We start from the raw sequence: 10,431 nt of genomic DNA, 5'->3' as shown, positions 1-10,431 counted from the left end.
ATTAGTGATAGTCTTGGGTCAGCTATTTCTGATTGGTTATCGATGGAGGTTGAACTGCCCACTCAGTCTCCAAAAGTTAGATAGGGCTAAAATGGTCTTGCCTATTCATTATTCAATATAATGCAACAAAAGGAGTTAGCGGATTTTTTTAAATCAAATTAAACGAATTAATTATATATTGATTAATTATTATTGTTTGTTATTATTTATTTTTTATGCAAACATGTATTTCGATTTACCATTTGTGTTTTGATTTCATATCTAATGGTAACAGGAAGTTTACATATTGCTCATATTTAAAAAAAAAAAAAAATCAGCTAATGCCTTTTTATTACCGTATATATAGGGAGTAGGCGATCGCGCGTAGTTTGATTTCTAAAAAGAACATAAATCATAGAGTGAGCTGTGTCGGAAAGCGAAATTAGGAGAAATTTGTGTATTTTTGAGGTATAAAGTATAATAATGTTTTAAATAATATTATATAAGTTAATAATTCAATGAAAGATGCTAAAGATGTAATTTTGTCAAATTTTTGCTGTTATCAAGATTGTTTCTTGAAAACCATGCAAGGAGTCTATGGACTTTATTTGTGAGCGTACATGTAGTCGCTACTAAATGCAAATTCACCGTTTACGTAATTAATTAACTTTAATACACCAATATTAATGTAATAAAATTTAATACGGAAATGAAAAAGTACTTTTTTAGAACTATAAATTGAGCTCTTGCTTTTGATGTGCTCTATACCAGTGTAAAACTGCAATTATTACGTGTTTAAAGATGCATATAGCATTTCAGTTTTAGCTAGTGTATCTATGAAAGCACAAGAAAACTACATCTTTTGCTAATTTTGAAGTTAGTAAATATTTCGGTAGACCCTTCATGAAACTTCTATTAATAAATACAAATTACTCAATAGATTTAAAGAGGCAGGACTAATACTACTTCAGTTTAAAGAAACGATGCTTGAATCTTCTGAATATGTATTGTGAAATTCCGGAGTTTGATAGTAGTGTCTTTAACTTGTAACAGCTAGTACAACGAAAATCAATATATATACACATATCTCAATCGTAATTTATAGTATGTACATATTCTTATTTCATCAAACCCATGAAGCTCCTACAATCACAATGCTTTTCATATCCTTTTTTTTTTTTTACTAAAGTCATCGGTTCAAAAAACCACTCAGTTGGCTCATTCACCATTTGCCACTCCAAAATATAATATCCAAACTGTCACCACTTGTGCTTGCTCATTTTTCTGAAGTAACTCCTTGTTCTTTCCTTTCCTATCAAGTATTGCTACCTGTCTGGGTTTTAGATGTTATATCCTGAACACAATTTCACTAATTTTCCTGGATAAGATGGTGTGGCTAGATTAAATTTATTTTATTTTGTTTCTTTCTTTTTAAGAATTAAAAAAATGTTTGTGATTATTTGAACTACTTACATTTTATTTGTCATTGCACACTCCACTTTAAATACAGTTCTGTCATACACTTAACTATTAATGCATCTGTGGTTATGGTGGCTCTGTAACATAATGTTTTTGTAAAAAAATTTTTAAAAAACAACCCCCCTCTAAATTCGACTTTTTTATGTTTGAGTAAAATGAAAAAGCAGCAACTCTTTAACTGTATTGAAAAAAAAAAAAAAAAGTCCTGCAAATGTCCTATAAAGTCCTTTTAGTGGACAATCAACTAGGTATGGTCCTGTTGGTCCACAAGTCCTTATTCAGTATATTCGGACCATCCCACCATATACACACACATAAAAATTCAAGGAAGTGATCTATATATTGCTACCTTTAGTGGTAGTTATATGCTTTTATTATATATATATTTATATGGGGGGAGGGTCTGGAAAGTTCTGTTAACACATAGAACAAAAATTAATTAATTTTATGTCTTCATATATATCTTAAAAGAACAAATTATTACAATTTGACTTTTATTTATTTATTCATGGGGTTCCCCCCCCCCGTTCCTCAACTTCCCCCTAGGACTGGTTGATCTCTCCTAATGAGGGATTAAGAATATGTATTTTTGTTTGTTCACAGGTTCGGTTTGCCTGCTTGAAAAACCCCAGATAAACTGGGAAGGGGGAAAGCCTACTGTGCACTCGCAAGACCAGCTAATTTGGCTATGGCTGAGGAAGATCCTTGAGCTCCTCACCTCATCAATGGGAATTGAACCTAGGAAACTCCTTCCCCAGGCATATGGTTGTGAAGTGCATAGCCAGGCTATGCGTGGTTAGCATAGGCTAACCTCATGGACATTACAATTTGACGAAACATGGGGGTTAAAGGGTTTTAAGATATGTTCATTCTTGTGGTTATATCAGTTGCTTTGAAATCATTTTTGTTCTAAGTGTTTATCAGAACTTTCTAGACCCTCCATCCTTGTGTATATGTGTGTGTGTGTGTATATATATATATTTTTTTTAATCTTTTTTTCTTCTTTTTAAATCACAAACCCTTAGTGTGACCATATAGTTGAGTATGCTAATATCATCTTGTTTGTCCATCTCTGAAATTCTCCTTGCCCCTTTCTCATCTCTCCCACAAAACTCAGGCCATGGCTATGAAATCTCAGTACAGTGGCCACATCACAGCTCTATAATGAGGGATAATAACCTCCATGTGCCTACTCATCTGCATCTTTCTCAGTGTTGCAGTAATCCTTAGGCTTTACTACTTTTGTAGTCCCTTGAACCTCATTTTGTTATCATCTGTCACTCCTGGATTCCTAGTTTTATCAGTTATGTGTAGTGTAGCAATATTCAGTGTGATATGCATAATAATAATAATAATCAGCTAATGCCTTTTATTCCCTTATAGGGAGTAGGCAATGTCTTGTTGTGTCTGCAATTCAAAATACATAACCTCACACTTTTCAGTATAAAACTAGCATTATATATAAAAAACAGGGAAATGAATAAATAAATTATCATTTTTCTACCCCTTTTTTTTATATGAATTTCACTCATGAGAGAGTGCAAAACATTGCAGCCTCTCATGAGTAACTGTTTTACAAACTTACCACAATGTATTATATGGACAAGTATTTGAGGAGAAAGTATGAACGAAGCTGTTGATTTGATGTTTGAATGGCTGAAGGAAATAGTTCTTATGGAAAACAGTTTGAGGAAGGCTGTTTTAAAGAATGGAAACAGATTGAAGGATGAGTTTTTGAAAATTTAAGCCTGAACTGTATGAATATTGATCAGCAGCTGTTGTTGTTTTTGCATAAAGAAAAGTGGAGGAATGATGGTAGCCAGTTTGGTGGAAGGGCATTCACAAAAATATCTAGAAGTCACAGTATCAGTGTATTTAAACCCATCTACAGGTACTCTGTCAGTTTCATTTGCTGTTGCCCTTCCCAGTTTAATGTCATCAGCCAATAATTCCTTTTAAACATGTTATTATTTATTATATTTTTCATCACCATTTTAATAATATTACAATATATAAATTGAAATGCAGTGTTTAGAGTACTGTGGGGTACTAGTCAACTGAATTCTCCTTGACTTCTTCATATAACTTTCTGATATATATAATTAGGCTGATGACACAGATAAAAGAAGACAAATATGTGTCATCAGCCTAATTCAACTTAATTTGTTTCAGTTCATTCACTACCCTTCGATGTAGTAACTTGTTAGGTGTCTTTACAAGTCCATCTGCATCATGTAACTGGTCATTTGACCACTCAAGGGATATTCTTTGTTATTTATATTGCTTATATTTGTTATATATGTTAATATATTATATATTTTACTCATATTTGTTACTTATAAAATATTCTTATGTATAAGAATATTTTTGTCCTATTTCCAATTCCTTGGTAGTAGTTTCCCCAGGCTGAGAAATTTTATTTATTATTATTTTTTACAAGAATTTCGAAAATCGGACTCTTCTAATGACGTTAGCATGGAAAGAATATCATGTTTGCGGATGATGCGAAGAGTTATTAGTAATAGTGCAGATGTGGTAGCCCTGCAAGAGGATTTGAATAAGCTAGACAGATGGGCAGATGAATGGGGGTGTCGGTTTAATGCAGCAAAATGTATGGTCTTGAGTTTTGGGACACATTGATGGGACGTTGAATATTCTATTGGAAGAGCTATACTGGAGGAAGTAGGGGAGACAAGAGATCTGCAGTTGATGATTGATAGAAACCTGAAATTTAGAGGACATATTGCAAAGGTGGTGAGGATTACTGCTGTAATGAGAAGGACACTGACCTTCAGAGATAAGAGTTATCATTCCATTGTATAAGACTCTGATCAGACACCACACTTACACTATTGTTCTGAGATTTAGTCCCCAGGATTTGAAGGGGATAAATTAACTGTGGAAAGGGGTACAAAGGCAGATAACAAAGATGGTTTCAGGACTGTACAATGTTAGTTATGAGGATTGGCTGAGGGAATGTTTACTGCAGAGTTTGGTGGTTAGAAGGAGAGGTGATATGATTGAGACTTTTAAACTGTTGAGAGGTGGTTACAGGGTTGACACTGGGGAGTTCTTTTGCTTGGTTGAACAGTGGGAAGGAGTGATGACAAGAAGCCATCCCTGGAAGTTACGAAAGGAAACTGTGAGCAAGAGGGTGAGGAATGGTTTCTTTGCATGGAGGATAGTTGAACCATGGAATGCATTGTGCATTGTCTGATAGTGGTGAGAGGTAGAACAGTCGATGAGTTTAAGGAGTGGTATGATAGACATTGTGTTTTCTAGGAGGGATCTCCCATGATGAGTCTTTTGACTCCATGGAGGCCTGAATAATAATAATAAGGAATAAGACAGAACTGTATTTGTTGCATTAAAGTCAGTTGTCTACCCCCCCCCCAGCCTCCTAGACTGAAGAATATCAAGAAAATTGGTGTTTAAAGCATTATTTATGGGAAAACCACGATCTGATCTGATTTTCCCTTTCAGTCGTTTCTGACCATAGGTGACTTTGTAGGTATTGCCCACCAAGTATTCCAGGTGAGATTTTTGCAGGTTAGCTCACCATCGCTTTCCCGAACCCCCCCAATTTTATCTGGGCTCAGTACCGGCATATGGCTGGGACATATTCATGGCTGTAATCCATGTGTGTTCACGGGGCCGGTTTGCCTGTTCTTGGGGACGAAAAACCTGAGTTTCTGGGTGACCCCCCCCCACCTCCGTATGAGACCGGCTAACTCACCTTTAGTCGAAAGAGACTAGATAAAGGTTTCTCACGTCAATGACAGGAATCGAACCCAGGTCTTTCTGACCAAAGGGCTTAGTCTATACTGACTCAGCTACGGAGGCTCTGGAAAACCACGTGTTAGTTTATATTAAAAACTGGGTCAATTCCTAATGCAAGACCTGACGTTCACAAAACCATGTCATCTTTCATATAGTGTCATCTTCCTGCCCACCCATTTCAGCATGTGGACCTTAACCAACTGCATGGTTATTGACTGGTCTATGATTTATGAAAAGTGTCTTTCATAGAATATATTTGTCCATCCATTCCTGAATTTGACCACTCAAGGGATATTCTTTGTCTTTCATTTGTTACTTATATTGCTTATTTGTTATATATGTTAACATATTATATATGTTACTTATATTTGTTACTAATAAAATATTCTTATGTATAAGAATATTTTTGTCCTATTTCCAATTCCTTGGTAGTAGTGCCCAGGCTGAGAATATTTTATTTATTATTTTTTGTACAAGAAATAAGACAGAACTCTGTCGTATTAAAGTCAGTTGTCTACCCCCACCCCACCAACCTCAAATGATTATTCACTACAAGGATTGTCACATGAATAGAACAGAAATGAAATGTACTTTCTCTTATCTTCAGTATCTTAACTTAGAGGTAGTCATTAAGGTATAAGAGGAATGAAGGTGAAAATGCAGAGCTCTGAGTACTCCAGTATTAATAGAGTAATCCTAAATTAACTAATAGAGTATTTTAGTTAGACCATCCATCATTTAGAGCATGTAGCAAATGACCAGAAAGGAGGTAATCTAGTTGAAAACAGCAGAAGGCAGTCTATAAGATGGTAGTTTGGTAAATAGGTTGTCAAATCCAATGAGATGCTGGCTTTCTCTAAGCCTGTGTTCAAAGGTGAGTAGGGTTTGAAAAGTTGGTAGGGTAAAATCTGTTATAGATCGAGAGTGGTGAAATCCATAGTGATAGTTACTGATTAATTGGTCACCTTCCAGATGGTGAAAGAAGGGATTGTTAATCACTTTCTCATTATGTTTTAGAGAACTTAAGGATAACTGCAATGGGATATCAGTTTGATGGCCAACTATGATCTTTCATTTTGTGTGTGTGTGTGTGTGTGTGTGTGTGTTGGGGGGGGGGTGGGCTGAATATTAACTTGCTTCTATTCTACATGGTAGATGTTGGATAAGTGTGATAAAGAAGATACAAGATGGATGTTAATTCTGGCAGACAGTTGTTAGAACCACCTGTTGGTATTTAAGCTGTTTAGGAATTGTTACTGCTTAGGAATGCTGGTAGCATTTAGGTTATGGTCTGCAATCCTATTTTTATATAATTTTTTGACCAATATAAGTTTTTGAGTCCACCCACTGTGAAGTTTAGTTATTTCTATCCTTGCAAACACCTTCACTGCATGCTTCTCTGGCTGAAGTAGTTTACCTAGGTAAACAAATTAGTTTACATAGTCTCCAAAGTTTGATTCTTGTTTTCAAACTTTTCAGATTTTTCTTTTTTCTTTTTAATACATTTTTATCTTAAAACTAAATGGTGATCACTTTCTATTTCAGATCCTTATTTCAGATACTCTTGTCCTGTCCTGAACTATTGTGAAGATATTGCTATCAAGAATAATGTGCTCAGTAATTCTTTTCTCATTTTGTCTTCTCTTTATTTGTGCACATATCTATTTGAACATAATGACTAGTCCTTATCCTGAGCAAAAACGCAGACACTTGACATTATTATTATAGTTAAGTTATGCTTTTTGCTCTTTCCTCCATTTCTCAAACTCTTTCATTTCTAGCATTCATTTTCTTCTTCTATTTAGATCTCTGACAAGAAGATCCAGCTTTTTTTCTTTGCATCAGCTGTCTTCTCTAATGACTTGAAAAATTCTGCAAAAGTGGAGAAATTTTTCAAGCTTCTCATTAGAGAAGGGGTATTCTCTGGAAACATATGCACAAATAAGTCTGATTGTTGAATTCCTCATTTTGAAATTTGCTCACATCTCTACTTGAAATTATCTGCTATTCGAGAAGTTAGCATTTAATATTATAGCTACTCTTTCCTTTCCCTGATTACTATGGGACACCTGTTCGTGGTGGAGGGGGACCTCTCAGTGATGGTACTGGCCCTTTTCATTCTTCTTCTTCTTTTTCTTTGCTTTTCTTCCCGTATTCTTTGCTCTACTTCTCCTTAGTCTTTTTCACCATCACTTTTCCAGACCACCATCACTGGGATCCAACACCTTGCTGATGTGTTTGCCATGCGGTGTGACCCGTGGACATCTGGAAAGAGGGATCTTGGTAGTCTTGCACTACTTTGGCCCCTGCTTTGGCAAGCCTGGCGGTCCTGGATGGCCCAGCTAGGATCATTTGGTTAGTGGGCTTGTCTACAAGGGTCAATGGTGTTGTAAGTCTCTCACCCCATGGTCTGGGATCGAGATCCTAGGCTTGCTGTAGTGCTGGTATAGCGTCCGGGATAGCCCTAGCATTCTACTCCTGAGTGCAGTTATTGCTCGCCAAGCAGTGGGCGTCTATGTGTGGCTCAGTAGTGGGTGGGGAGGTCTGGCATCAAACCAAAAACTTCTTGAGAATGAATCCTTCATCCTCAAATGTTTCAGGGACCCTAACAAAGTCCCAACCAAGTACTGATACCGTAGATACAGCATATAGAAACAGAAGTAAGAAACAAAAGATATATGATGCTAACATAAATGTACCAACATTTATAATTATTTATGCTACAGGTGAAAAACCAATAGGGAAAATGTCATCCTTCTTTATTCAAAAAGGTTTAGAAGGACTGGCAGGACCTCCCAAAACTGTTAAGAAATTGTGTTCTAGTGATGTCCTTGTGGAAACATTGTGTCAGCAACATTCTGAGAAACTACTGAGAGCATCAACAATGGGTGGAATAAAAATTACAGTCACCCCTGTCACTCCTCTACACTTAACTCCTGTAGAGGAATGATATCAGAATGGGATCTCCTTGATGTTCCTGATGAGGAGAAATGTTCAGAACTTAAAGATCAAGGAGTGACAGGTGTGAGGTGCATCCTGATACATAGGGATGGTCGTCTAATTCCAACCAAGAACATCATCTACGTTTGATACACCTTAGCCTCCAACATCTGTAAAAGCAGGGCATCTCAGCTGTCCTGTTAGAATGTACATCCATAACCCACTGAGATGCTTTAAATTTCAGAGATACAGACATGCCCAAACTGCCTGTTGTGGTTCTACCACCTGTGCTCAGTGTGGTAGTAAAGAGCATGATAACAAATCTTGCTGTGCAAATAAAGCTAAATGTGTCAACTGTCAGGGAGATCATCCAGCTTACTCTCGTGCACGTCAGAAATGGAAAGATGAAAAAGAAATGCACCTTATGATCACAAGTACTTCTCTGTTGAGTGCATCAATCACATGACCTATGGCATACTTTAGAGACAACTCCAAAAATGATCCCACGCAATGAAAACCCACTTGTCAAAAAAATTATGGCAGAGATATCACTTCAAGATAAACCACCAGATACTCCCACAAAAAAAATGGATACTTCAGTACCCAGTGAAAGTAACCTAAACTTACCAACTAACTCTAACACATCAGATGTCTTGAATACTCTACCAGAGGAAGAGATGGACACTGGCTGTCCATACTTCCCCAAAACAATTGATAAATATAAATATGACAAAGGAAAGTCCTCAATCTCCTGAAAACCAGACACGTCTATAAAACTAAAACAATAGGAAAATTTGTACAATGGAACTGTCGTGGATTTTGCCAGAATATCGATGATATCAAGATTTTATTGCAGAAACACAAACCTTTCTGTCTACAGGAAATGTACTTAAGACCAATGAGGATCTTACCTTTAGGAATTGCACTATTGTATGCAAGGATAGAACTGGAGGTGGTCCTGCTCATTGAGGAGTAGCTATTCTAGTGGGCAGTCATGTTCTTTTCCATCAGGTCCAACTTAATACTTCTCTGGAAGCAGTAGCGATTTGCTTCTCCATGGGATTTCTTATGTTCAATTTATTTATCACCAAGTGAGTTAAATGAAATTGATCGTGATAAACTTATCTCATAACTGCCAGAACCCATACTTTGATGGGTGATTTAATGGCCACAATACCCTATGGGGAGTGCCAACACTAATAAACTCAATACTTTCTTCCATATGCCTACCCATTCATATTCTGCAGTTGATCTTACAATTTGCTCTCCTTCCATTCTTTCACTGCTCACATGGAACGCTGAAGAGAACATATATGGAAGTGATCACTTTCCTGTTCTCTGCACAATGTCTTCACAGGAACCATGTTCACGCACACTGATACTTGTATGGAAAATGGACCAGGCTGACTGGAACACTTTCTCTCATCTTGCAAAATTTAATGCTGATGCCAGCAAACACCTATCAATGAAGCTGTAAAATATATAACAGATTTCATTGTCCAGGCAGCAACAGCCTCCACCCCAAAAACATCATCTCGGTTTCCACTCTATCCAAAGCCTTGGTGGAACTCAGAATGTCAGACAGCCAAAAACAACTGTTCAAAAACAAAAATCAACACAGAGCATGGGATATATTTTGTAGATATCCCACCACATCAAACCTTATAGCTTTCAAGCATGCTCAAGCCAAAGCACGCTATGTAAGGTGTCAGAGTCAAAAACAATCATGGATTCAATTTACTACATCAATTAATCAAATGATCAGTCCAAAAATTTGGGATAAAATCCAGAAAATGAAAGGCAGATATAGAACACATTGTTTGTCTACCTTCGACCATAATGGAAGTGTTATTGCTGATCCCATTGCAGACACTCTGGGACAAAATTTTGCCAGAAACTCAGTAACAACTTCATATCCTCCTGAATTTTTAATTCTGAAAGAACAGCAAGAGAAACAAAGGCTAAATTTTTCTACCAATGTTCTTGAGCCATACAATCAGCCATTTGTTAAGGAGGAGCTAAAAAGAGCTCTCCTACTAGAGATTCCTAGTGCAGTAGGGCCTGATGACATCCATTACAAAATGATAAAACATCTACCATCATCTTCTATGGATCTCCTTTTCTTATTATACAACAGAATATTTGCAGAGGAAGAATTTCTAAATTCTTGGCATAAGTTAATTGTCATTGCTATCCTAAAACCAGGAAAAGATCCAACACAAGTAGATAATTATCGACCCATTGCTCAGACCA

The 10,431-nt window shown here is 36.5% G+C and overlaps 1 protein-coding gene across 1 annotated transcript in view; it reads left to right on the top strand.

Annotated features, from left to right (window-relative positions):
- The first annotated feature begins 398 nt into the window (after positions 1 to 398).
- LOC150104442 (uncharacterized) overlaps positions 399 to 10,431 on the top strand; it is a 242,607-nt gene continuing 232,574 nt past the window's right edge. The window contains exon 1 of the mRNA XM_090395648.1: positions 399 to 447. The gene's annotated coding sequence lies outside the window, so the exon portion shown is untranslated. The remainder of the gene's footprint in view (positions 448 to 10,431) is intronic.

This window comes from Typopeltis vanoorti, chromosome 7, assembly GCF_054136105.1.
Source record: "Typopeltis vanoorti isolate ZY-2024b chromosome 7, IOZ_Tvanoo_1.0, whole genome shotgun sequence".
NCBI lineage: Eukaryota > Metazoa > Arthropoda > Arachnida > Uropygi > Thelyphonidae > Typopeltis > Typopeltis vanoorti.
This window is presented reverse-complemented; position numbering and strand designations above follow the sequence as displayed.